This window comes from Mustela nigripes, chromosome 9, assembly GCF_022355385.1.
Source record: "Mustela nigripes isolate SB6536 chromosome 9, MUSNIG.SB6536, whole genome shotgun sequence".
Lineage (NCBI taxonomy): Eukaryota > Metazoa > Chordata > Mammalia > Carnivora > Mustelidae > Mustela > Mustela nigripes.
The window spans coordinates 21,290,196-21,296,172 of record NC_081565.1 but is presented as its reverse complement, the minus strand read 5'-3'; positions in this window follow the sequence as shown (position 1 = coordinate 21,296,172).

Here is a 5,977-nt window from a genome sequence, read left to right as displayed (position 1 = left end):
TATTTATTTATTTGACAGAGAGAGAGATCACAAGTAGGCAGTAGGCAGAGAGGCAGGCAGAGAGAGAGAAGGAAGCAGGCTTCCCGCTGAGCAGAGAGCCAGATGTGGGGCTCGATCTCAGGACCCTGGGATCATGACCTGAGCGGAAGGCAGAGGCTTAACCCGCTGAGCCACCCAGGTGCCCTGATTTAACTCATTTTAACAGCTGCATATTATTTCATAGTGAAAATATACTATAATCTATCCAAACATTCTGCTACTGAAGGCTTTAGCAGATTGTTTTCAGGGTGGTTGTTGTTTTGTTTGTTTTTTATCTTGACAAATAATGCTGCAATAGGAATTCTTAGATGTAGAGTTTTGAATATTATTGCTGTTATTCCTATGGTATAGATTTGTTTTGCTTTGCTGCCTTAAGTGGTAAAAGTGTTTCAAATTTAATAGTGCCAATTTACCTTTCAAAAATTTGTAGTGATTTGGGGCGCCTGGGTGGCTCAGTAGGTTAAGCCTCTGCCTTCGGCTCAGGTCATGGTCTTAGGGTCCTGGATCGAGCCCCGAGTAAGGCTTTTTGCTCAACAGGGAGCCTGCTTCCCTTCCTCTCTCTCTCTCTGCCAGCCTCTCCGCCTACTTGTGATCTCTGTCAAATAAATAAATAAAACCTTAAAAAAATTTTGTAGTGATTTATGTTAACAGTGCCTGAGATGGATCATTTTCCTGAGTACTCAACAAAAATGAATATTTTTTCTTTTATTTTCTGGTCTGACACATGAAAAATACTATCTCATTATGGTTTTAATTTACATTTATATCCTGATTACTGATTTTAATTTAATTTACATCCTGATTACTGCTGAGATTAATTAAACACTTTTTAGATGCCCATGAGCTCTTTGGATTTCTTCTTCCATGAATCCCATTAATTAATTTTGTGTGTGTGTCTGTGTGTATGTACAAGATCAGGTGATTTTTCTTTTCTTTTTTTAAAGATTTTATTTATTTGACAGACAGAGATCACAAGTAGGCAGAGGCAGCAGAGAGAGGGGGAAGCAGGCTTCCCGCCGAGCAGAGAGCTCGATGTGGGGCTCGATCCCAGGACCCTGGGATCATGACCTAAGCCGAAGACAGAGGCTTCAACCCACTGAGCCACCCAGGCACCCTGATCAGGTGATTTTCTATTCAGTAGGTTGTCTCTTGAAGATCTTGTATATAGGTACATTAGTTAATATCAGATTTGACTGTGTAGATAACAGAAAATTTCCAAGCAATATAAAATTTATTTCTCTGTCCTGTAAATGAGGTACAGAAGTAAAAGGTTCACGTCTGATATGGCAGCTGTGCCCTACAGAGTCCTCAGGGACTTAAACATCAAGCTCATTACTCTGATATTCCTGTGCTGTGGTCCTTGGTCTCAGGGTCTCAGGTGGCAGTGTTTATGTTTCAGGCAGCAAGGTGGAGCAAGGAATGAAAAAGAGGAGAGGCCAAGAGTACAATATTTCTTTATATATCTGTAATTAAAATTGTGAAATATAATGTTCATATAGAAAAATGCTAAAGACAATCTATAGCTTAAAAAATTATTTTAAAGAAACATCTATGCAATCTCCACTCAAAGAAACAGAGCATTACAGAATTTGAGAAGCTGTGTTTCCTTTTCTAATCACAACTCTCCCTTGAGGAAGTCTCCCTCTAGACCTAGAGATTACTATAATCCTGACTTTATGGTAATCACTGCTTTGCTTTTGTTTAGTTTCACCCAAGTATGCTTTCTAAATGATACAGTTTTGCTTATTTTTAAATATTGCTGTTTGTGTTAGTTTGGTTCTTGTTTCTATTCAGTGAATGACATTGTATGTATGTAGGTTAATTCAGTTTCATTGCTGAATACACCATTGTATAAATATACCTCAATTTATTTATCCATTCTATTGTTTTTTTTTTAAAGATTATTTATTTATTTATTTGACAGAGAGAGATCACAAGCAGGCAGAGAGGCAGGCAGAGAGAGAGGAAGGGAAGCAGGCTCTCTGGTGAGCAGAGAGCCCGACATGGGGCTCGATCCCAGGACCCTGGGATCAGGACCTGAGCTGAAGGCAGAGGCTTTAACCCACTGAGCCACCCAGGCGCCCCTATCCATTCTATTGTTTTTTTTTTTTTTAATTTTATTTATTTGACAGACAGAGATCACAAATAGATAGGCAGGCAGAGAGAGAGAGAGGAGGAAGCAGGTTCCCCGCTGAGCAGAGAGCCCGATGTGGGACTCGATCCCAGAACCCTGAGATCATGACCTGAGCTGAAGGCAGAGGCTTAACCCGCTGAGCCACCCAGGCGCCCTCCATTCTATTGTTTGATGGACCTTTGGATTATTACAAATTGCAAATAGTGCTTCTATCAATATCCTTGTACATATATCCTAATATACATGTACATTTTTCTGGAACATAATTTTAGGAATGAATTTCTGGATTATTGAGTATGCATATCATTACATTTTTTCAATAATGGCAAACTGTTTTCCAAAGTGATTATACTAATTAACACTCCCACCAGCTATGTTTTAGATTCCTATTGCTTTGTGTCCTTACCAACCCTTAGCAGCTTCATGTTAATTTAATTTTTAAAAAAATTTTTTGACAGATTTTATTTATTTATTTGACACACAGAAAGAGATCACAAGTAGGCAGAGAGGCAGACAGAGAGAGAGGGAAGCAGGCTCCCTGATGAGCAGAGAGTGTGATGCAGGGCTCTATCCCAGGACCCTGAGACAATGACCGAGCCAAAGACAGAGGTTTAACCCACCGAGCCACCCAGGCGCCCCCATGTTATTTAATTGTGAGTATCTGGTAAGTATCTAGCTGTCTTTCAAGGAAGGTTCTCATTAGCTGCCACATGACACTTCTGCTTACATCTCATTGGTTAGGCCCTAGACACCTGGTCAGTTTTAGCAGTAGTAAAGGCTAGAAGATTCATTGTTTATTCTGGACAGTCATATGCATAGTTACAACTTGGAGATTCTATTATTAAAATAAGGAGGAAAAAACAGACTTTGAGAAATATAATATTTCTGCTACTTTAAGAAGAATAATTTTAAAATACCTAACTTTTATTGACCACTTACTATGTGCCAAGCACTATTCTAAACACTTTGCAACTACTTATAAACTAGATACTATATTACAAACCCCAGTTTATAGGTAAGAAAACTAGGCCATTGAGAGCTTAAGTATCCTACCCAAGATTAAACACCTAGAAAGTATATTGCAAACCCAGGTAGTCTGGTTCAGAGTCCATGCTTTTAGCCGGGCCATATACAGTTTATATATTTATTTAATATATTATTTATTTATTTATTTGACAGACAGAGATCCCACGTAGTCAGAGAGGCAGGCAGAGAGAGAGGAGGAAGCACGCTCCCTGTCGAGCAGAGAGCCCGATGCAGGGCTCGATCGCAGGACCCTGGGATCATGACCTGAGCCTAAGAAAGAGGCTTTAACCCACTGAGCCACCCAGGTGCCCAAGGGCCATATACAGTTTAAAAGGAACATTTGTTCTTGGTCTGCCATGTTTTTTACAAAGATTTTCCTTCTGATTATCTTTGGAAATTTCTAAAAGTAGTTTTGTTTATATATTCAGAGTGAGTTTCACCTGTACATCTAAGTCATCTATGTTTTTTCTCAGTAGATAATGTTTCTGCATCATTTCTAAATTATGCATATGAAAAGACTCTAGAACAATTAGTTTGCCATTTAAATTTTAATTTACCATTATTTGTTAGTATTATTTTGTATCTAGGTGGAAGTAAATTTAAACACACTTGAATATAAAGATTTTATTTATTTATTTATCTATTTATTTGAGAGAGAAAGATATAGAATGAAAGAGCACACATGGGGAAGGGCAGAGGAAAAGGGAGAAGGAAAACCAAGCAGACTCCACTCTGAGACAGAGCCCAATGCAGGGCTCGATCTTACAACACTGAGATTATGATCAGTGCCAAAACCAAGTCAGGTGCTTAACCAACTGAGCCACCCAGGTGCCCCAAACACACTTTAATATAAACTAAGCTGAGGAGCCATAAAGGAAGTTGGAAAAACCCTCTACTATCCAGATCAATTCCATATACTTGTGGAAATCCCTTATAATAATATTAAGCTTCATTGTTGTATTCATATGCTATGCTGTTGAGGACAGAGTAATAATGTTTAATGTTTACTGAGAACATACTTTGTGCCAGGCACAATATTAGGTACTAAAGATGCAAAAATAAAACAGATCTTAGCCTTTGAGAAGCTCATGAATCCTAGTCTGATGTTACTTGTCTTTTTCATTTTTCTTTTCTTCAGACAATTCTGTGTATTGTTGCCAGGATGATATTTCTAAAACAACTAACCGAAACTATCATTTCCCTGCCCAAACTTCATAATTTATCACATATCAGATGAAATCTGAATTTCTTTGCATGGAACAATTATTTTGCCCCATTTACTTTGGAACTCTGAACCATTAGCCATTCCTTGAACATCTCCCAGATCCTTCAACTTCCAAGTCTTTGTTCCTGCTGTTCTATTTGTATTCTGATCACATATTGAAGACCTATTTATTCTACAGGGTTCAGTTCAATTGTTTCCTCTTCCCACTGTTAATCTTAGAATTAGTTGTCACATTTTTGGCACTCTAACATTCTCAGTGTCCCACTTTGGGTAATTTTCATGCTTTACATTATAATTGTTTTGTTCATGCCTTCATCTCCTACCTGTATTCTTGAGATCAGGGGCCATGGACCAGGTCTTAATTACATTTACACACTTTGTATATACTAGCACAATACCTTATCTAGAGTAAGTTCTAAAATAGATACTTAATTCACTCCTTGAAATTTGGCACTAGGTCATTTTGAAATAATCAAAAACTTTTTTGCAGTTTCTATTAAATGTAAGTTTTCAGTGTTTTTGCAGAAGAATTAATGTGTATGAAATATTACACATACATACACACACATCAGCCAAAGAAGACGTGGCATAAATATGATGGATAGTCAATTTGAGACGGAGTTGCAGATTAGTCTGAACCAGATTATGCAGAAAATCTGGATATGTGGAATGAAATAATATTGCACAAATGTGTTGCATAAGTAACTTGTCTTGTGGTTGCTAATTTATGGGTGTAGTCTTACATATTATCTTTTGATCAGTAACGAACTATTTTACATCAATAGATTGAGAGCAAACATTTTGGCACAACATATTTAATCTAATTAAACTAGATAATAATGCTAGAAACAAGCTGTGGTAGCATCAGCATGTAAAGAAATTTTCACAAGTATACTATTTATATAGTTTATCTTGTTTTCAAATACAGAAGCCACATGTTATTGTAGCCTATTTTTGCAACATCTGTCTCTATAAACACGATCATTTTTCTCTTTTCACATGTTGAACCCCTACACATTTTGCTGATTTCATCTCATGCCTTACATATATATATATATATATATATATATCATCTTTTATACACATTGAAAAATTCACTTAAGCTAAGCTTCTGGCTAGGATAAAAACATTATCCATGTTTAGACCTGACTCTGTTCCCCTAAAGAAGCTTTAGGCTTGAATAAGCAGTTTTACTTGTATCCTTTTCCTTCTGAAAAATGGAAGGGCTAGCTCTATGCTTTAGTATTTCCCTGGGTAACATTTACCCTAACACCTCTCATATTTTATGGTCCAGTGAAATTAAGGCATTTGCCAAAAATTAATAGGTGGGATAGGAATATAGGTCTTTGGACTTCCACCCAGTGAGGTGTAATTGTTCACTCATGGATGTATCCATCAATTTCTTTACGGGAGTGGGACAGAGGAAGAGGGAGAGAGAGAATCCTAAGCAGGCTCCACGACCAGCGTAAAGCCCAACACAGGGCTGGATCTCATGTCCCTGAAATTACAACCTGAACTGCAATCAAGAGTTGGATGCTTAATCCACTAAGCCA